At 58.4% G+C, this 21621-nt stretch overlaps 1 long non-coding RNA gene across 2 annotated transcripts; it reads left to right on the forward strand.

Annotated features, from left to right (window-relative positions):
- Positions 1–7027: 7027 nt before the first annotated feature.
- LOC126037860 (uncharacterized) lies at positions 7028–8417 on the forward strand. Of its 2 annotated transcripts, XR_007505829.1 has the most exons (5): positions 7028–7078; positions 7186–7287; positions 7619–7721; positions 7967–8023; positions 8279–8417. It is a non-coding gene; the product is annotated as an uncharacterized LOC126037860 (long non-coding RNA). The 2 variants fall into 2 exon arrangements; XR_007505828.1 differs by lacking the exons at positions 7967–8023; positions 8279–8417 and adding an exon at positions 7825–7931.
- Positions 8418–21621: the final 13204 nt, after the last annotated feature.

Raw genomic sequence — 21621 nt, forward strand, 5'->3', positions numbered from 1 at the left:
CTTGTGGCATCCCTGGGAGCTGGGCAGAGGGCTCGGGTTTTCCCTGCTGCTTGCCCCCCAGCCCTTCCTGCTCTCTCTTGGCCAGATCTGTGCTGCTCTGCCTTGGCTTTGCCCAGGGAGGAAGACAATACCCTGGACATCATTCGAGCCTTCCTCAGGAGCAGACCAAAGGTATCCGTGGCCACTTCTATGAGGCTGTGCCCGTGTCTCCCAGCCTGTCTTTCGGCCCCTGTCCCGTGCTCAGAAGGTGCTGGGGGCTGTGCTGGGCCCCCCACCTGGCTGTCTCTCCCCCCTGACACTGTCTGTCTGTCTGTCTCCTCCCTGGCTGGCAGCAAGAGGCCCAGAAGCTGAGGTTTCTGGCCTCCATCTGCACCGTCTGCAGCACCACCAGCGTGGACTCCGCTGCGTGGGACATGCTTTACTTCTGCCAGCCGGAGGTGGTGGAGACCATCGAGGTGAGGGGACGGCCAGTCAGGCTGAGGCAGGGGCAGGGGCAGGGGCAGGGGCAGCAGGCAGCGACACAGCCCCGGGGGCAGATGAGAGCTTGGCCAGGCAGGGGGGTTGCGGATGAGCACTGCTCCAGGTCTCCATCCTTGGAGATGCTCCAAAGCCACCTGGGCGGCCTGGCTGGATGTTTGCAGGTCCCTTGGCCAGCCTGTGGCTCTGTGACGGGCACAGCCCTTCCAGCCATGGGGCTTGGGACCACTGGGTGCCAGGATGGGGGCACCTGGGCTCTGCCAGCCCCACAGGCTCTTGCTGGGCGAAGGAAACTGCCCCATCCTGAGCTGTCCCACGCTGCTGTGCTCCCCAGGTGCTGCTGCAAGAGGAGCCCGCTGGCCCCCAGGGCATTATGGTGCAGCAGCAAGCCATGCTGGCCATCATCTCCATGAGGTACCTGCCCCAGCCCCCAGCTTGGTGGCCCCGATGGCACCGGTCCCAGGTGGGGGGCATCCCCAGTCCTGGGTCTGAGAGGGAGGCAGAGAACAGGGCAGGGGGTGCCACAGGGTTTTCCCCGCAAAGGCAAGTGCCAGTGTGATGGAGGGTTGAGGGGTCCCCCATGGCATGGGGCTCAGCTCAGGTCTCTAAGCCCAGGGTCTGCCTCCTCCTCTGTCCCCGCAGCAGAGCGGGGCTGCTTCTGCAGGAGAAGAAGAACAGCCTCCTGTATGCCTGCTTCTGCAACATCTTCCACCTGCCTCCTCAGGAGGACACTCAGGGCCCTGATGCTTCACTCTACTCCAAGGTGTGCCAGGGGGTGAACCATGGGGAGTTCCCTGGCTGCGAGGCCCCTTCCTGGGCACCGCAGGGCCACGGCCGTCCCCTGCCAGGCTTCCAGGGCTGCCCCCAAGACTCTGTCCCCCTCACAGACCCTGGCCACGATGGACAGCATGCTGCAGGTGCTGGTACGCAGTGCCGGCACCCTTGGCATCGTGGAGCTGCAGAACATCTTGGAGGTCTGACCTTGGCACAGGGTCCCCATGGGCAGTGACCCCTGGCTTGAGCGGTGCCCACCCCCAGCACCTGGTGCAAGGAGGGGGGCAGGGAATGTCTCTCCTTACCAGCCATGCCCCCCCCCCACCCCCCTGCCTCCTGGCTCCCGCCAGAGCCCCTTCTCCTGCCCCAGCCCACGCCACCTCTGCAGCCTTGCCCGCTGCCCGTCCTCCCCAACACTGCCTCCCAGATGGACCTGCCTGTCTGGCAAGGGGAGCCCAGCCCTGGGGCTTTCCCCCTCCAGCTTCACCATGGGCCATATCCCAGAGCCCCCACCACAGGTCCCCAGTGAGGTGGTCACCCCAAAGCCTTGGAGTCCTTGGGTGGGAGGCAGAGGGATGTTTTTTGGTGGGGAGTGAATGGAAGGCAGCAGAGGCAGCAGCAGAAGCGGGATGCAGTGACCTGCCTGCCCGCAGCAGGTTGCTGTGAGGGGCAAGAAGGACACATGCCCCATCCCAGGCACTGCGCCAGAGCAAGCCTGGCTGTGCCATGCTGTGCCATGCCACCTCCCTGGCACACCAGCAGCTTTTCTCCTCCCAGCTGCTGCTGCCCTTCACCGATTCCCAGCTGGCAGAGGTGCAGGAGAGGGCCATGGCACGGATCGCCAGGCTGGTGAACTTCATCACCACCTACTCCCTGCCACAGGTACCGAGCTCCTGGTCTGGGCAGCCCCAGTGCCCTGTCCCTGTGCCCCTGAGCCCCGGCACCTCCCAGGGAAGCTGGGCACCCAGCCAGCAGGTCGGGAGCAGGGGTCTTTGCCCTGCCCCTGTCCTGTCGATGCTCTCTCCCAGGGCAGGGCAGGGCAGGGCAGGGCTGCCCTGGGCATCGATGCTCTCTCCCAGGGCAGGGCAGGGCAGGGCAGGGCAGGGCTGCCCCGGGCACAGGCAGGAACCTGGGTCCGGCAGCCCTGCCCTGCTCTTGGCTGCTGCCTAGCTGCTCTGGGAGCAGCTGGGGCTCCCGTTGTGCTCACACTGCCTCTCTTCCCCCAGGTCTGCCCCTGCTTTGCCCAAGCCACAGTCCGCAGGCATCAGTGCTCCAAGACACATCAGTTTGTAATGCTGGGGAAGCTGGTGGGGCACCTCACCCTCTGTTGCACCTGCAAGGACAAGGGGATGCGTCCTGAGGCTGCAGAAGCTCTCTATCACCTGCACACATTTGTCCTGCAGCAGAGAAGTAAGACAAGCTGTGTCAGGCTGGATCCCCCAGGCATGGGCAGTCAGGGGCCACTCTCCTTGACGAGAGAAAGCCTTATCCAACCTGCCTGCCTGCCTGCAGTCTGAAAAGTCATTTTGCCTTGCCCCCGCTCACAATAGCCCTGGACCCTCCCTGGGTATCTGCTGGTGCCCTTTTTCTTTGCCAGCAACTTTTCTGCCCAATGCTCTCAGACTGCACTTCCACTTCTGCACCCTCTCTCTAAGCACCCCGTTTTTGCTCCCCCCCAGGCAGGTGGCCCTGGCTGCATGGCACAGAGCAGCTGCAGCTCCAGGAGGACTGGCAAGCAATGAAGCCCTGGCAGCTTTTGAAAATCAGCCACACCCGCAAAATCTTCTTGGTAAGAAGTGCCTTTGGCTCAGTGTGAGTGAAGGGACACCCGATGCGTGGGGATGATAGGGGCTCACGCTGTTCCTGAGCAGGGGCTAGGCAAAGGCCCTCAGGGAGCTTCAGTCCCCTGCGGGACCCTGATGCCCACCATCAGTCTCCTCCCCAGCTCAGCCTGGCTCCGTGCCCCGCTCTCACTGCACAGTCAAGATGCTCTGGGTGATGCTCTGGGTGAGGCAACAAATCTCCCCTCCTCTCCTTCATCCTGCAGATGTTCACAAAATACCTCCAGTCCTCCGACCAGGCAGACATCATCCTCATGGCTATCAAGAGCTTGAGACACCCAAGCGCCTACAGCATCAGGCTGGCTGCCCACATGGTGGATGTCCTTGTGGCGGACCGTGCCTTCCAGCCGGGGCAGGTGAATAGCCCATGGGTGGCACAGCTGATGCTCCAGCCCACTGGGGGACTGTTCCTCCCCTGGCTCTGTGCCTGGCTAGCACTGATGCCGTCTCGAGCTGGCATACCGCACTAGGAACGGAAGCAGCTCCCAGTAGGAGCTGGGGAAATGGCCGCGCTCACCATGCTGACATCCCCACTCCCACCCGTGTCTCCCCTCCAGGTGCTGAACGTCGTGTGGGCCATCTACAGAAGCCGGCCCTCCGTCAGGGCGGTGGTAGCCCGCAAAAGCCTGGACAGGGCCCTGGTGGTGCTTGTGCGCAAACACCCCAGGGAGTTGGTGGCCAGCCTGCTGCAGTGCTCCCCGACATGCACCCGGTAAGGGGACCACCAGCCTTTGGGGGCTCCTCTCACACTAGGAGAGGGGCCCCAAGACCCTCCCGAGGGATTTCAGCCCGGCCATCCTCTGGGGTGTCCCTGCTGACAGAGCCCCGTGTCCCTGCAGTGTCGCCAGGGCCATGTGGAGGGCGATGATGTCTGACCTCCGGGCTGCGGACAAGGTGCTGAGGGAGCTGCTCAGCTTGCTGGTGAACCAGTCACTGCGCAAGACCTCCACCTCCACCAAGGACAACCCGCGCATCCTCTCCCTGGCTGTGAGTTGCTGGACGAAGCCTTGCTGACCTCCGGGGCTGATCTCAGCTGTCCGGGGCCCCTGCTCCCCTTCCCTGCCCGCCCCAAGGCTTGACCTCCCCAGGGATGAGGGGACATCTTAGCGTCCGGGTGTCTTCTGCAGGCAACCAGGGCGATAAGCGAGATCCTCCTGCAGTCTGTCTGCCTGTGGCAGGTGGAGGCAATTTTCCCCCAGCTTTTCCTGGCGCTGCTTTTCCAAGCGTCATTCACCACGGAGCTGACGCTGCAGGAAGTGCACATCTTCTGGACGGAGCACCGACAGGATCAGCTCACTCCCATCAGGTGCTCCATCCCTTTCCTCTCATCCCTGCCAACCACCCGGAGCCAAGCCAGGGTGGGAGCTAAGCATTTCTCCTTGTGCAGGTCTGCGGTGCAGTCCATGAAAGTGCTGCTCTGCAGCATGGGTTTTGAGAACCAGGTACTGGCCATCGAGGCGCAGGGTGGCTGGGACACCCTGCTCAGCTCCCAGACCCACCTCATGGGAGTGCGCATTATCGCCAGGTGAGAGCCCCTTCTCCCTGCTCCTTGGGGACAGGGTACCCCATGCCACCCCCTCCCTTGGGGCTGATGGCAGTGGGGTCCCCATTACTTGGAGAAAGTGGTACAGACTGGCGATGTCCAGGCTGGTGCAAACCCCCAAAAGATGTGCCTGCCTGGCTCAGGCCTGACAGTGCCTCCTTCCCCGTCAGGGAGATGATGAAGATGCCAAGGCGCCTGCGCTCCGCCATCTTCTGCCATCTGGTAGAGCTCCTCAGGACAGAGGACCCCACCTGGCAGATGGTCGCTATGGTCTTCTTCATTGAGGTGAGCCTGATGGCACCACTCCAAGCTCCCCCCGATGCTCGGTTCTCCCATGCCCACCACTGTGGGGAAAGCTGGGGCAGTGGGTGGGCTCTGGTTGGTACCATGGAGGAGCAGATGAGCAAGCAATGTGCTGTGGTGTGGGGCACGGGGACTCTCTGCAATCCCTGCTGCCTCTCTCTGTCTGGGCTTGGTCTTGCCCTGCGTCCTTGTCCTGAGCTGATGGTTGGAGCCAGCACCACACCTCAGCAGCTCCCACTGCCTGTGTTTCAGATGCTGGACTTTACCAACATCAGTGAAGAGCTGGTCCGTGCCCTGGAAATCTTCCCCATTTATCTGCAGAGCCAGTGCCTGGGGATGCCCAGCCTGGTGCTCAGGGCCATCCTCAGGCTCACCGAGAGGCCTGACACAGTGAGTAGGGGGCAGCCGGGACAGCAGCCCAGGGTGGAACAGTGGGTAACGTGGCAGCTCAGGCTTTCCTGGGCATTGTGGGCTGTGCTGGCTGCTGCCAGCTCTCCTGCCTCCCCGGCCCTCTGCCCCATGGCTGTGCCATGCCAAGGAGAGAAGCAGCAGTGCTGACGGGAACGGGCTCCCACTGCCAGCACGTCCCAGCAGGGATGCTGGCGGCAGAGCAACCGGCCTGAGCGTGGGGTCTGCAGGGCCTGGCCATGAGGTGTTGAGCCCCAGGGTGAAACACAGCAGCCATGGCAGGGGCTGCTGGCAGCTTGGGCAGCTTTCCAGGCAGCGCCAGTCACCCACCAGCCTATCCAGGGGGGTCTGGTGGAGAAGGGGGCAGCCGAAGGGCTGGCAAGGAGCCAGTGCTGTCTGTCCTCCCCCTGTGTGCCCTGCTCTTCCCATGGGCATGCTGGTGAGCCCTGTCTGCCGGGACCTTGCCCTCGTAACCTGCACTGCCTGCAGAGAACCCAGTGGGGAGGCCGGTGTTCGTGGAGAGGGTTTTCACCCCTGTGATCGGTGGCTCCTTTACAAAAAGGAGGTGGCATGTCTCACACAGGAAAGGAAAGCCCTTATCCTGCTGCCGTACGTTATGGACCAGCTGCTGGATGATGACAGTGATGCCAGCGCCGCGGCCCTGCCCGTGCTTGGCAACATGCTCTGGCTGCTGGAGGGGAAGAGACTCAGCCTCACTGCCCTGGCACTGGCTGGAAAGCTCCTGCTGCTTTTCAACAATGTAAGGCTGGGGGAGAGCCCCATGTCCCCCTTCCTGGGCACCTCCATTCACGCCTCCCACTGCAGCCCCTGTGCTCTGCAGGGGGATGCTTTGCCCTGCAGTCCCCAGACCCCATTGCTGCCCTTGGTGGCTCCGTGCTGTGTCACAAACCCCCCACCAAGGACTCACTCCGGCTCGGCCTCCCTGCCGCAGCGGGGGACAGTGGTGGCAGGATGGCAGCAGGCGTGCTGAGCCCCACCAATGCACACCCTGCTCTGGCAGCATCCTCCAGCCTTCTGCAGGGCCTCCCTCTCTGGCCCTCAGCCCCGGAGACCCCAGTCTCCCTGGGCAGACCATCTGCCTGCCGCAGCTCGCTGCCTTTTGCAGCAGGGCTGCCTGCAGCCATTTTGGGGATGTCTGTCTCCATGTCAGCCCCTTGCTTGCCATGGGCTTGTGGCTGAGGTCCTCCTCCCCTCTTCCCCCAGGAGCTGGACACGGTGCGGGAGCTCTCCATCCATCTCTTCCAAATTGCAATGGGGCTCGTGGTGGGTGCTGAAAAGAAGAAGATGAAGAAGGTGGTGTGGGACAGCCTGCTGCCGCTGCTCTTTCACCTGCATGACCAGGACGAGAGTGTGGCCAAGGTGGGATTCCCAACCTGACTGGTCCTTTGGGGAGGGCAATGCTGACACTGCACTGTGAGGTCTAGCTTGTTGAGTCCCTAGGAACAGGCAGAGCCCCCCTCCCTGCCCACTGCTGCCTTTTTCCTCCTGCTGCCTGGTGGATGGGCAGGTGGGTCCCTTTCCCACCCAGCTCCCTCCACACAGCCCCTGGCATGGGTCCCTGCAGCCCCAGAGACTGGACTACGGCTCCGCAGCAGCCTGGGGCCACCACAGCTGAAACGCTGAAGCCCCGACAGGCTTCCAGCCAGAGAGGGTGGCTGCCCTCCTCTTCCCCTGGGGTGCTGAACCTGCTGGCAGCATCAGTCCCCAGCTGGTGCGTCTTCCCTGCATGGGCCAGGACAGGCTCTGAGCCCCACCAGGAGGGAGGACACAGGGTCCTGTGCCCCCCATGGTGGTGGTAGCATCTGTGCTGCTCACCAGGCCTCCCAGGAAGCCCTCCGCAGCGCTGGCCAGTTCCTGAAGTGGAGGCAGCTGGTGCGACTGGCCGAGACGGCGCAGGCATGGAGGATCTGCGAGTGCTTGGTAAGCATAGCCCGAACACCCCTGGGATCTGCCCTGGGTAAGCCCTGCCCGTGCCCAGCAGAGGGGACCAAGGGCAGTGTCCCCACAGCTGCATGCACCCTCCTGGAACAGGCTCTGCTCCAGGCTGTCCTCACCTCCGGGGTCCCAAAGGGGACCCCGCCACCAGGATGGCACCCTAGCATTGCCTGGGAGCCCTCTGCTCCCTCCAAACCCCAATGCGGAGAGCGGAGAGCTGGGAATGTCCTGCTGGGGAGAAGAAGGGTGGTCCTTGGTGGAGGGATGGCCCAACGGGGGGGCCATCTCTGTGCCAACTCTGCACCCTTCTCTCCAGCTGGCCAGGAAGAGGAGCAGGGCCACGTACTACCTGTGGAAGAGCCAGACCTACCTGCGGAGCCCGCAGGAGTCCCTGCGGCTGGAGGCTGTCAGGTTCATCGGTGAGCCCCTAGCCCCAGGGTCCCTTTCTCTGCCAGGGTCCCTGTGTCCCAGTGCAGGACCTGTGGGGCACCCCTTCACTCTCTCCCACTCCTGCCTGTACAGGTAGGGCTGGCAGGAGGCTCATCCATCCCCTCCCCGATGCTGCACCCTGGGGTCAGCCCTCCCCAGGGAGCTGTGTGGCCAGACAGGCTGGCTGGTGGGTCCCTGATGGCCAGTGGGTCCCTGACATGCTGTGTCCCCCCAGGACTCCTTGGACGGGATGTGGATGAGCACAAGAACGAGCACAAGTACATCAGAGAGAGTGAGTGAGGGCAGTGGGGAGGAGGAAGGACCTTGGCATGGAGCTCCCCCCCCAGCCTGGGCAAGGGGGGCTCTGCTCCCAGCACATCTGTGGGAAGAGGGGTGTTTCGGGAGGGGCGTATTCCTAACCAGCAGCTTCCAGCTGAGCCATCTGCCCCCTGGTTCCCTCCTGGCCCTGGGAATCGTGAGGTGCAATGTGCCCTGCCTGGAAGGGATATGGGGCTGTCACCTCACCTCTGCTGCTTTGTCCCCACAGTCCTTCAAGGCCCAAGCAAAGACACCAGCCCCTTGGTCTCCTCCCTGGCAACTCAGACACTCCTCATCCTGGGACGAGGAAGGCTGAAGTCGAGGTTTAACCTACCACGGCTGAGTTTACAGATGACAAGGGCACGGATGAGGTCACACTCAGTTCCCAGCGAGGACTCTGCTCAGGCAGAGACAACGCTGGAGCCCCAGCCCTAGGATGCTCTGCAGGCTGGGGTATCTCCTCTTCCTGAGGTCTAACAGGAAAGGAGACACCTCAGCTGGAGGAGGACCCGGCAGCCTCCGGAGAGTGGCAGGACAGCCACTCTTTCCAGTGGTCTAGGACAACGCCTGTCCACGCGCTTCATCTTTGCCACAAAGCACCAGCTGCTCTGCTGGGCTGTTGAAACAGAGGGAAGGAGAAGGCCACGCCAAAGCTGAAGCCAAAGTTGAAACTGAAGCCTTCCCTCCCCTCTGCGGGGCCACGCCGGGGCGAATCCCTTTTTCTGCCTCCCACCGTCCAAGGATCCTGTGCTGCTTTGGGCTGACGTGGCCGAGCTCGGGAGCTACAAAGCCACCAATGCTCTGACTCCAGCAGCATCCTCCCCTCCACGTCCCCAGCAGGAAGGGCAGCTCTGCCTCCTGCCCGCACCGCAAGCTGCGCAGCCACTCCTGCCTGGGGATGTCAGAAGTCACAAGAGCCAGCAGGCCCGGGGGAGTTGTGGTAGCAGAGGGCCCTGCTTGCCACAGCACTTTGCCATCTCCTTCTCCAGGTTCGGGCACCAGGATGTCATCACGGGGCTGGACAGCCTGAGCCGGGAGTGCTGTGTGACGGCAGGGGGCCGGGACGGTACCGTGCGGCTCTGGAAGATCCCGGAGGAGTCGCAGCTTGTGTTTTACGGGCACCAGTAGGTCTGGGGCGGGAGAGGGGGCTGCAGGCAGGGGGAGGCAGGGGGGTCAGGCTGGGGCAGCGGTGTGCAGGTGCCAAGCATCACTAGGAGCCTGCCGGCACTGTGGGGATGCTGATGCCCCGGTGAGCCCTTGTCTCCTAAATAGGATCCCAAAGCATGCTCATAACTGATGGCAGTTGCCCCTTCTCTTCACAGGGGCTCCATCGATTGTATCCAGTTCATCAGTGAGGAGCACATGGTGTCAGGCGCCGATGACGGGTGAGCACAGGGCCGGGGTGGTGCCTGGGGTGCGCAGGCGGTGCCCCCCTCGGCCCCCTCGCCCCTTCCCTCCCTGGCAGGTCCCTAGCCCTGTGGGGGCTAACGAAAAAGAAGCCGCTGGCACTGGCCCGGCAGGCACATGGCATGCAGGATGCCCAGGGCCTGCAGCAGCCATACTGGATCTCAGCAGTGGCCGCCCTGCGCAACAGGGACCTCCTGGCTACAGGTGTGTGGCAGCTGCTTTGGAGTGGGGGTGTGGAGAGGGGGGCGTCCTGCTCCCTTACCTGGGTGGGAGTGCATGGCAGTCTTCTCTCTCTGCCCCAGGCTCCCACAGCGCCAGCGTGAAGCTCTGGAAGTGCGGTGAGGGATTTCGGAAGCTGGAGCCCCTCTGGGACATCCCGTTGGTATGGATGGGGAGGTGGGGGATTGGAGCTGGGCTTGGGGCATCTCTGGGCAGGGGCTCCCCTCCCTGGGCGGCAGGAGGAGGCTGCCAGAGCCCCTCACCCTGCCCTGTCCCTTCCAGGTGGGTTTTGTTAACAGCCTCAAGTTCTCTGCAGCCGGTGACTTCCTGGTGGCTGGCCTTGGACAGCAGCACCGGTACTGTCCCCCCTCCCTGGTGCTGCCCAGGGGCACAGCCCCCCCCTGCTCCTCCAAGGGCTCGGCGGAGGGTAGCCCCCATCTCTCTCATCTGCAGGCTTGGCCGGTGGTGGAGAGTCAAAGAGGCCAAGAACAGCGTCTGCATCGTCCCTCTGAAGCGGAGGGCTGCAGCCCCCAGTCCCGAAGCCCCTGACAGCCCTGAAGCCCCCGACAGCTCCGAAGCCCCCGACAGCTCCTAGCCCCTGGCCCCAGAGGCGCTGGAGCCAGGTCACCAAACCCCTGTCCCTGGAGCTGCGCCCCGAGTCCTTTGTGCAACCATCTTCCTGGAGCCGGCAGGACGTGAGCAGGGGGTGTCGCATGGCCCCCTGATCCTGCTGGCCCCCCTATCATGATGTGGCTCTGCCCTCTGCAAGGGTCTGCCCCTTTCCCTCAGGTTCAGCCTGACCTGAGCTCTGGAAGAGTCTTATTTAAAAAAAAAAACAAACCAAACACACTTTATTTACATAAATTACAAAATAAAATAATCACACTTTTGCTCACACTAAGAATCTACTCTTAAAAACGCGGTTGGGCTCAGCACAGCAAGGAGCCACAGCAAGGTCGTTGCTAGCAGAGCCTTGTGCTCTTAACACAGCGTTCCATTTTTATAGCTCTCATTTTTATAGCTTAAACCATGATAGAGACAGAGTCACAGCAGCACAGAATGGATGCTGAAAGAGACCTCTAGAGATCATCCAGCCCACCTCGGCTGCTCGAGCAGGGCCAGCTGCAGCAGGCTGTGAGTCTGCTTCTCGAAGGTTCTATTGGCTGCGTTGCTCCCAGGTTGTGGAGCTCGCATGGGAAATGGGCAATGAAGAGGGATGAAGTTTTCAGGCACTTTCTGGCCGGTGCAGTGATTTTATTTTTTTTTTCCTTCTGATTTTTTCTCCCTCCTTGCTGGTCTTACAGCTGCCCAAGGTGCAGCCAGAGAAGTGGAGGAGGGTCCCTGCCTGGCCTGCAGCTCCCTCCCTCGCCATTCTTGGGGTGATTTGGGGTTATTTTGCTGTGTTAGTGAGGCAAAGCTGGGCTCTTGGGGGCTGAGGTCAGTGGGACCCGAGGAAGGCCGTGATGGTCTTGAGGCTTTGAAGGGCTGTGCACCGAGCCCTGTCCCCACTGGAGGGGACGCTGGTGGTGTTCAAGACGAAGGCCTTGCAGCCCTTGTTGACGTGTGTGCCCGTGTCCCCCCCGGCCCCGAAGGTCTGTCATTGTCGCAGGGGCACTGTGCTGCTTTCTGCATGGGGCCGTGTCCGTGAGTCCTGCAGGGACCTGTCTGTCCTGGCTTCCCCACCAAAGGGCTGCTTCCCCTGGGGAAGGGGAGAGGGGAGTTGTTCCCGTTCCCGTCCCCCCCCCACCATCGCCTGCCCCGCTGGTGGTGACTGGGCCCTGGGGGTGGCTGGGTTCCCCTCGTGGCTTGCTGGCTCGGATTTGGGGCTCAGTGGGGCTTTTGCACCTCTTGGGGGCTGTTTCTTGATGCCCCCTGTGCTCCCTCCCCCTCCCACATAGGCACCGAGCGGTTCTAGAGAAACAGCTTTTAATTGAAAAGACAAGAGAAAAGGTCCCATCCAAGCTGGTCTAACCCCTCCCTAGCCACCCCCGCCCACCCCCCCTGCCATATACCCCACCCCTCCTCTCCCACCCCCCCCACTCCCCCCATCTCCATCCCTCTCACCCCTGTCTAATCCCCACCCCCACACACACCCTCACGTTGGCTGCCAGAGCCCTGCGCTTGCTGGGTGCCATTGGCAAGGAGCTCTGCGCCTGCCTCTTCCTCCGCTTGCCGGCCGTGGCAGGTGGGGACGGTGGCAGGTCCATCCCCGCATCCTGCCACGGCTCCTGGGGCTCCATCCCGCCGCCGTTGACTATTTTGAGGCTCAGCATGGCGTCGCTGAGCTCGGGGATGCAGTAGTCGGGGGTGAGCATCTCCTCAGGCAGCGAGAGCGAGCTGAAGTCGCGGTCTGGGGTGTCTGTGCTGGTGTCACCAGCGTCCTCGGGCACGGAGCTCCTGCTGGGAGCATCCTGGCTGACCCCCACTCCATCCAGGGAGCAACCGAAGAGCCTTAGGGCCTCTTCCAGGACCATCTCCTCGGACACTGCAAGGTCGCCTGCAGTGTCCCCAAGGGCTTTGTTGTTGGTGGCAGCGCAGGGGCTGGTGTGGACATCGCCGCCCGGGGCTGCTCCCACAGGGGTGGCCGTGCTGGGGATGTTGATCTGTGCCAGCTGCCCCTCGCTGTGCTGGTAGCCAGGGATGGACACTGGCAGCTCCAGAGTGTCTGGGGCCACCCCACTCCTCTGATTTTTGTAGGGTGTGAGGTATCATGGTTGGCCCTGGGGGGCCCCGCAGCCCCCGGCACCCCACAGGGCAGCACCTGGCAGAGAAGCGGCGCCTTGGCTGAGCGTGGCGGTGGCCGGTGGAGGCAGGTCGGTGGTTGTCCACTGGATGCGGAAGACCCGGGGGTCAAAGAGGCAGCCACATGGAGCCCTCTGCAGACCTGTGTGGGTGAGGGGGGAGCCGTGCTGGGCCGGGGGGACTGTCCAGGGGCACCCGCCGAGCTGGCACCGATGGCTGACATCCCCCACCTCTGGGCCAGGGGCGTGGGGAGCTTGTGGCCGTGGCGATCCCCACGGGGTGAGCCGCTGTGCCGGTGGGACGGGGTTGCAAATCGGGGAGGAGACTCGCATCTAGGAGGTGAAAGGGGAGAGGTGGCCCCAAATATTTGGGGAATTCTCTGCAGATGGGCTGCAAGATTCTCTGCGGGTGCAAATGCTCTTGGCTTTCAACAGTATTTTTCCGGTGGGGGAAGAAGAACAAGTTGATTCAGCCGAGCCAAGCGGGGACCAAGCTGCAGCCGCAGCCTCCTTGCGCCAGATGGCAAATGCGTTTGTGACCGTTGCCCGTGCTTCTGTTCACTGCGTTGACCAGAGCGAGGCAGAAATAGGAAAAGGACCTCGAGGGCACGAAGGTAGGTCACGCGGTGTCGCTTGGTGGCACGCTTTCCCCCAGCCCTCGCTCCAGTAGTGCTGTCAGGTCTTTCAGTCTCCTGCTGGGAAAAGCAGCAGCTCTGGATCCCCCTGGGAGGGGGTGGCCCTTTCCCTGGGTGCGTGACACCCCGGAGGAGACGGTACCCGCCACCGCGTGCTCCCAGAAAAGGACTGGATTTTGCCCAACATCCGGTGTCGGGGCGCTGGGGCTGTTTGCGCTCTACGGGATCCCAGGGATGGGGTTAGTACATCCCCTCCTCGTGCTTGGAGGATTCGGCGCTAGCAAGGACACCCCAAGGGTACCAAGGACACAGGCCTCTCGCTCCCGCTGTGTGAACAGTGTGTGGCCTGGGGGAGTCGGGACAACTGCCGTGAACCGGAGGCCAAAGATCTCTCCTGGCCTGTATCCTGGTAATCAAAGAGATTGTGCTCTGTTCGTGAGGCACCTCTGGCTGCAAGATTGTGCAAGGCCATGTGCTGCGTAACTTGTGGCAGGGACCGATGCTTGGGGGCGTGAAGGCAAGCGCGCTTCTAAAACCATAAAACTCCATTTCATTTCAGAGCGCAGCTGAGCCACCCCGCTCCTCAAGACTCTGCCATCTGCACCGCTGTGGCTGGGACTGGGCAGTGCTGCACATCCCAAAGGCCACCAAGTCACACCCGTGTCCCTGCTGCTTTGCCGGGAGCTTCTGCGATGCGAGCGATGTTCTGGGGGCTGATCTCTTGGACTGCAGCTACTCTGTCCCTGACCGGCAGCTGGCCAGGAGGGTTGTGTCCAGGGTGGAATTCCACCTCTCTGACGAGAACCTGGCCAAGGATGCTTTCCTCCTGAAACATGTCCAGAAGAACAAGATGGGCTTCGTCAGCATCAAACCGCTGACGTCCTTGAAGAAGGTAGGCAGCGTGTTGCGTTGGCCAGCCGGGGTGGGAAGTGGCCTCCATGTGGAGGATGCCTGGGTGTCTGGGTGTGCTCTGGCTGTCTGCCATGGCCAAAACACTGCTGTGTTATCAACAGCTTTCTAGCTACCAGTACAGAGCACAGCACTACGAGGGCTGCTGTGGGGTAAAGGAACTCCAACTCAGCCAGATCCAATACAGAAGGAAAGTGGAGGAACAACAGAGGGGGCAGCCCAGGGACACAGAGCCCCAGGTCTCATCTGGCCGCTCCTGTGACCATACAGTGTATTCAAAATCAAATACCTGAAGTGCTCCCTTAGATGCAGTTTACAGCCAGGGGACAAGAAGGTGGCAGTTCTGCATTTTGCAGCTCCCAGGCTGATGGCAGAGCCAAAGCGAAAAAACACAAACCCCAAACCAAACCAACCAAGAGAGGTAAAATTGGAGCGCAGGGAGCAAATGCTTTTCTTTCACCTTAGGCCAACTGCTTGGATGCTTTCTATGCTGCCCTGCCACAGAGGGCATCCCTCCCGTACCAGTAAGAGACATAAGAGTGAATTAAAGCCAGGACCCCAAACCAGACCAAAAACCCAGTCGTGATCAAGAAGAAAGTGGAGAATGCATCAAATATAACAGAAAATTTATTTTGGACATTCCCAGTTTACATTTGGAAAAAAGAGGAAAAAAAAAAAGAGGAGGAATTGGGTATTAAATGAAGAGCACTGAATGATAAAGCAGTAGCAGTCCCTCTACCACTACAAACCCACACCCCCACACGCACGTACGCACACAGACTTAACACCACCAAACTCCCCGTGACTGTGACGTTCCCCTCAGCTTGCTGGTCTAGAGATACTGAATGCCTGAAGCACACCAAGGATAACTGAAAACATCTGCATGGCTTTAATGGGAATCCTCCAACTGAAACAAAGCGCTTTCTCCCTCTGTCTGCGTTGGCACATCCCTGAGTCACGCTCTCACTCCTCTCCTTCAAAGTCAAGATTCCTAAACGTGAAAAGCGGGAGTGGGGAAAGGCGAAGGGAAGAGAAAAAGAGGGAGAGCATCATCAGTGGAAGACCTGCCAGCTGCTGCTGATTCAGCCCTGTTTGGGGGACCACCCCAGCAGAGAGGAGCTGGTTTGCATGCCACGGTCCTCACTGCCTGTTCCCAGGGACAGGCCGTTTGCTCAGCCTTGCCGGCCAAAGCGTGGGAAAAGCGTAGGTGTGCGCCGTAGCTTGCAGAGGAGCACGGTCATGTTCACGTGCAATCCTTTACCTTTTTCCTCCCTGGATTCAAAGGGTTTCTGTCTTCAAAGTGAGAGCCTTCCATACGGTCATTTGTGACATTTCATCCAGGATAACAATCTCAGAAGGATCAGTCCTGCAATAAATATTTTACATAGCAATCCGTGATTATGGGAACTGATGCCACCAAGGGCATTAGCATCAGCAAGAGGAACAGCGGAGCCCCGAGAATCAAAGCTCCGCATAAGCGTGGGAGGTTTTGCTGGATGAGGAGTTTTGGGAGGCAAGCCGGGGAGCTGCAGAGCAACAGCTCTGTGCAAAGGCTCTTGCTGGGGCTTAGCCCCGGTCCGGGTTCCTAAGCCACTGCTGGTACAGATCACGCCTGCAACTCCTCATGTGTAAGTATGAGGATCTCCAGCTACCGTAAAGGCACTGATGAGGCAAGGTTTGGGGGTCAAACGCGAGTGCTGCAGCCACTCTGCTTGGGGTCAGAGCCCTGCAATTGCCTCCTGCAGCCCTGCCCCCGAATTTGATTTTCCCACCAAGCTGCCTGCTGGTTTCTGTGGGATGCCCCACAAAGAGGCAAGTGGAGAAAACTCTGCCAAACACCTTCAAGCTAATCTTGCCGGGGGTCCTGGCGCTTGGTGGGGCTTTACCCGTCACTGCTTTGCTTTGGGATATCCACGTCACTGGTCTTCCCCACGTTCAGCTGAACTGAACTTGCAGCAGCAGCAGCTTCCATCACGCTCCTGGACTCCTGATGTAAAAAAGGGACAAATCACGTTCTCTGTCTTTGATCAAAGTGGAGATAAGCTGAATGCCCAGCACAAACTTAGCAGTATGCCCTTCCCTTCTGCCCCTTGGCAGCTATAGGTATTAGTGCAGCAGGGGAGAAACCGTTCACTCCAAAGATTTCGGGGCAGGGGGGTTGTGTGTTCAAAACACGATTATGAGCAAGTCTTGCCAGCAGCAGCAGCAGCAGCAGCAGCTGCATCATCTAATAATAATCATCATAATGATAATGACCTTTGTGAAAAACGACTCGTTTTAAAAATTACACCTGTATTCAAGCGTTCAGCTCACTGCTACTTGAGGAAACAAAGGTTACAAAAGTTACAGGCTATTGGGATCTATTTCGATTGAGTGCTGATCTTCCCCCAACGTTTCCAGACAAGCTGTAAGAGAAACAGGCAATCTCACAGACACACGGAGATGTCCAGCCCCGAGGACACAGCAAGCCTTACCTCTTCTTCTCCGGCTTCATTTCTGGCATCGTCCAACTTCTTCTTCCTTTCTGGCATAAGGTCATCCAGAAAGCTGAGCTCTCACTTTGAGAAGCAGAAATCCATCGCTTTCCGGACAAAGACGAGAGCCAAAACCTTCACGAATAAGAGGGAAGATGCGGTGAGCTCAGAGACGATGCCACCTCTCACTCCAACGCTGCAAACACCCCGCTGCCGAGCGGTGGCAGCTCTTACCATCATGGGAAAGATGATGGCGACACGGGACACCTTGATGGTCCAGAGCAGGACGAGGCAGGTCAGCTGGATCGCCGTGAAAAAATGAACCTTTCGCAAGGGCACGTGCCGCAGTTAGATGAAATCCGGCTGGTGTTTCGCCGGCATCCAAAACAGCTTCAAGCGATCAAAGAACTGCAAAATAAAAGGGAAAGGTTGCCACCTTGGGACTGCGGCAAGTTTCTGGCCCTCTCGAGACGTGGAGGCACTTTGCAGCATCTCGCTTGCCGTCAGAAATCCTGGATCCCACCGCGTTCCTCCTGGGAGCAGCACCCATTTTCCCTTTGTTCCATCTAGCAACCGGCTTGCCCCTGAGAGCTGTCTACCAAACGGCAACTATTCCATGCCATTCCATTATTAGCATTTCTCGGCCCACTGAATCCCCCCCGCGAGGATTTCCACCAGTGGTAGAAACTGCCTTCCCTTTGCACCAAATTCCCCCGCTTTTCACGTAACCAAACACTGACCTGCCCTAAACCCTGCAACAGAGAGCGCTGAACTTGCCTGGTCCTCCCAGCCCTCTATACCTCCTGTGCCTCCAGCAATCTTTTTCTTAGACAAAAGAGTTTCATTGCTTGCTCTGCGAGAAGTTTTTCCCATGCCATTGCTTTTTTCCCTGCTGCTACGGAGACAAAATACCAGGGAGCTGACATGCTGCACGCTGTAAAACAGTCCGTACCTGAATTCTTCTGAGCGACGACACACCCATGTAGAGAAAGACACCATAAAGCACAGGCATCGGTATAAACTGGGGGGGGGGGGGGGGGGGGGAGAAAAAAAAAAGAAAGAATGCAATCGTTTCTTTTTCTGTATTGCATTTTCCGTATTACCACCCTCTTCCACAGGCACTGCCTAAAATTGCTTGAAGCTTTCCAGCTTCCATTCAGGCTTAGAGATGGGTCAGATTTTAACCATTTTTTTGCCATTTTGTGCGCACGAGTGAGCTAAGGCTCTGCTTTAGGCTGAACTTGGGAGTTATCTCTCCTCAGAATAATCCTATTTTCCAGAAAGGTTGGAGGAAAATAGGTGATTTCACCCATGCTACCCTATGCTGCATTCTCTGGCGGTAGAAGAAACACTTCTGCCTATTCTTGGGGCAACAGGCAAAGGCCACAGGCCTCCTCCTAGCCTAGAGATGAGATTACTTTGTGGGAGGAACGTGCAAGGAAGACCACGGGGATGACCTCAGTGTGTTTAGCTCCTGGGAACGGCTGCTCCGCGGCATTTGGGGAGCAAATTGCAGCCACTAAAGGGCTGCCTGTTTGAAAGACAGCAGATGTGCTGGTCTGAATATGGTCAACTGTAACCCATAAACATGGGTGGGCCTGAAAGACACCCAAAAATTCAAGCAGTTGCGTTGCTCGCTCACCTCGAGCACACCAAACGGGGGCCTGAAGGGCTGCAAAGCCTAACTGAGGCTGATTCCCACCGTGGGTCAAGCCCCAAGGGTTGGGACCACCTCCTTCTCCTCCGCTCCACAACTAACTACTCAGGCCTGCAGAGAAGGGACTGTTTGTCTGTAACATCCAACAAGCTCGCGGTTGTTGGGTGGTTTGCATTTTCCTCTCACCTTTAACACAGAAGTGAAGAAGACAGAGCAGCCCATGAGCACAAAGATCAGCAAGCCAGTGACTCTCTGCTCTCGTATCCCCAGAAACTTGGGTTGTTCTCCTGGAGCTGAGCAGTCAGACTCTACTTTGAGGCTATTCACGTGGGTGATGGACAGGACGGTCTCGCAGCCACAAACCAGGGCAGCCCCATCACAGAGCACACCCCGAGCATCACGGCCACCACAAAAAGGTCCAGGTGGTACCCGCATCCTTTCTGCAGGCAGGAAAACAAGAAACAGAGCATCCCATAGCACAAGAGCAAGGATAACGTCGCAAGTCAGACTCAAACCCTGCTCGAGCACAAGTCAACTTCTTCAGAATTCAAAACAAGAAATGGAAACAAGGAAGGGTGTATGCAGGATTTGCACAAGCACCTGGCATGAAAATCTGGCAGGAGTTCAGACACAATGGATATGCAGAGCTTGTGCATTAAATACTTCTCCAAAAAACAACAAGCCACAACCCAAAAGCACCAAACCATTTTTTCCACTCACAAAGAAAACTGTACCACTTGCAAGGAAGGTGTGACTCTGAGTTATCCCTGGCAGCGCATCAAAACAATTCATTCCCCACACCTGCTGCTGCTGCCATTTTAAAACAAAAACGCAGTTCTCTATTGCTCCAAGATTAATTTGCTCCTCCAAAAGGTTGCTCATCTGAACTGCCCTGTCACTTGCTCCCTGCATCATCGTTAATCCAGGAGAGCATCCTGCCACGCAGCCTGACCTTGTCCCAAACCAATGCCTTCAGAAAGCATCGGGAATAAGAGCTTCTCCCCAGACCTGCAGCCCAGAAGGGGCTGGGGTCATCTCTCGCAGGCCCTTACCTTCAGCTTGTGCTCCTTCCTGTTCACAATAACGGCACTGATCTGCTGGTCCATGAATATCAAGATGGTGCAGAGCAGAGCTGGGACGAGCGCAGCCAACACCGTCCACCAAGGGTTGGGTCCTATGGGGTTGATGAACCACCCGCGGTCGTCTCTGGTAGGCTGCAACAAAGCCCACACATCAGCATTGTCTCCCAGCCCAGGCACTCCACTGGCTTTCATTTTCCCCTCCCTCCTTGCGTCAGAGCACCTCCCAGCCCTGGCTTCATGTCCCCCTCTCCCGGGGGCTTCAGCAGTGCCAGTCTCCTCCTTGCAAGCAGCTCTAGATACTTCCCCTGTAGGTATCTAGTTTTGGGGCCATCTTCTCGTTTCCAGGAGGAAGCAAGGCACTTGGAGGTGGAAGAGGAGATGGTCACACCACCAGCATCTCTTCCAGACTCAGCCCTGCCCTGCCCTGGCATCACCTTGTGGCACCCCCACGTGCCAAAACACCCCGTTACCTTGAACGCATGGGGGACCTGGAGCTTTGGCGATGGGATCCCAACCACAAAGTCAAGGAGCACCATGATGACGATGGTGAGGAAAACAGCAAAGTCGCTCACTGTGGACCGTACCTGGGGCGAGAAACCAGAGGTGAGAGGGGCATGGCAAACAGGGCCCTAAGGTGAGATGCAAGAGTTGCAGACATCCACAACATTAAGGCTGCTTAACCAAATCCCACCACCCCTCTGAGCACATGCAGCCTGATCCCTTGCTTAGCTACTGCTGCTGTGTTTGTCCCTGTGAGATCTGGGGTCAGACAATAAAAAAAGCTTAACTAGGCCGACAAGGGTTGGTTTAAGTCAAAACCTAAAAATAATATTAAAATTAAGAAAAGAGATGTCTGCCACTACAGCTACATTCACAGCTACAATGGCAACAAGGCACTGAGGCATCCTTTAGTCCTCAAAAGGAAGCTCCTCATTCGAATCTACTTTCCGCTCGTGCACATAATGCGCAGAAGGTAGGGGGAAAAAAATAAACCGAAAACCCCAACCCCAAAACTTTTGGAAACCTGACTTCCTACTACCTGAGGAGAAAAAACATATAAAAAAAATCAAACCCCAAAAATCTTCAATCTGGGGCAGGTCACAAGGCATGTGGGAAACGCTATGATGATTTTGCACTCATGGAAATGAGTGCGGGACATCCAAGCTCTTGGAGAGCTTGGCCTACAAGGCCAACATTTCCCAGCTTGACCAAGGCAGGGCAAATACTGCTTAGTGCTCCAGGAAAGCCATTTTGGGAAACGAGTGTGGAGATGGACGCTGGCCACCTCCTTCTACTTACTCTGGTTGGAAAGCAGCGGCTGGTTTTAAACTTCTTCAAGAAGCCTGACAGGGCAAAGGTGGCGAAGAAGAGGATGCAGCACCAGAAGAATACATCAGGGGTGTAGGGGCCGTCGCGTCCACAGGCAGGTCCTTGAAACTCCCCACGCAAATACCGACATTCCTGGAGAAACAGAGCGTCAGGACACAAAGGCAGTGCACGTGCGGCAGGGAAACCTCGCATAGCTAGGGGGTTTTGAGGATCTTGGTCCAAGATCCACGACCCTGTAACTGCTCCTGCCAATGGAGATTTATATTTAATGAGCAGCAGCAGCTGAACAAGTGACACATCGAACTACACAGCGGAGAAATGAGATGTGAGGAGACACCATACGCTAGTAACACATTACAAGAAACACTCATCCAGGTGACACTCTCCCATCAGTTGCTTGCATTCATAGCATTGGGTTTCCTTAACTGCATCTGGCTTCAGTCCTGACATCTTCCCGCAAAAAACAACATGCCAGGCTCTCCCAACCCTGTGAAGAAAACCTCATCAGCTTTCCTAACTAAAAAGTAATTCTTTTAAATATTATTTTTAAACCTGAAAAGGACTAGGATTCACAGGACTAGCGTCATTACATTCACTTCACAGTCCTCCTCAAAATGGGAGGACAAAAGATAACTGACATGACAAACGCCACAGTTACAGACGTTCCTTCCTGGGGGTGCAGTTCGCACACCTAGGAGCTCATGCATGCACGAATGGGTGACGCCAGGCAGCAGCCTTCTTACGTGCCTCTGACCTCAGGAAGAAACAGGTAACATGAATACTTTTACTCCATTTGCATCCTGAGGACCAGAGATGAAGCCCAAGATTTGCCTAGATGACACAGTCAGTTCCTTTAAGGGATGAAATTGTTCGTTTGAGTTTGGCTTCAAGGACTCCCACAGCTGGCGATTAACTAAGAGGTATGCTACAGCGAGGAGCCCGACACACAGACTGCAGGACAACTCATCACGCCAGGCCTCTGAGCTTGCAGTTCTCCGCAGGGCCCGGTGCTGCCTGAGCAGGTGGATGGACTTCCCAGTTCCAGAAATACAAGCTCGTGAATCAAACCCTCCTCAAGCACGCAGGCAAAACTGGCTGCGCTTTAGCGAAGCAAACCAA

Source organism: Accipiter gentilis, chromosome 4 (genome assembly GCF_929443795.1).
Source record: "Accipiter gentilis chromosome 4, bAccGen1.1, whole genome shotgun sequence".
Classification (NCBI taxonomy): domain Eukaryota; kingdom Metazoa; phylum Chordata; class Aves; order Accipitriformes; family Accipitridae; genus Astur; species Astur gentilis.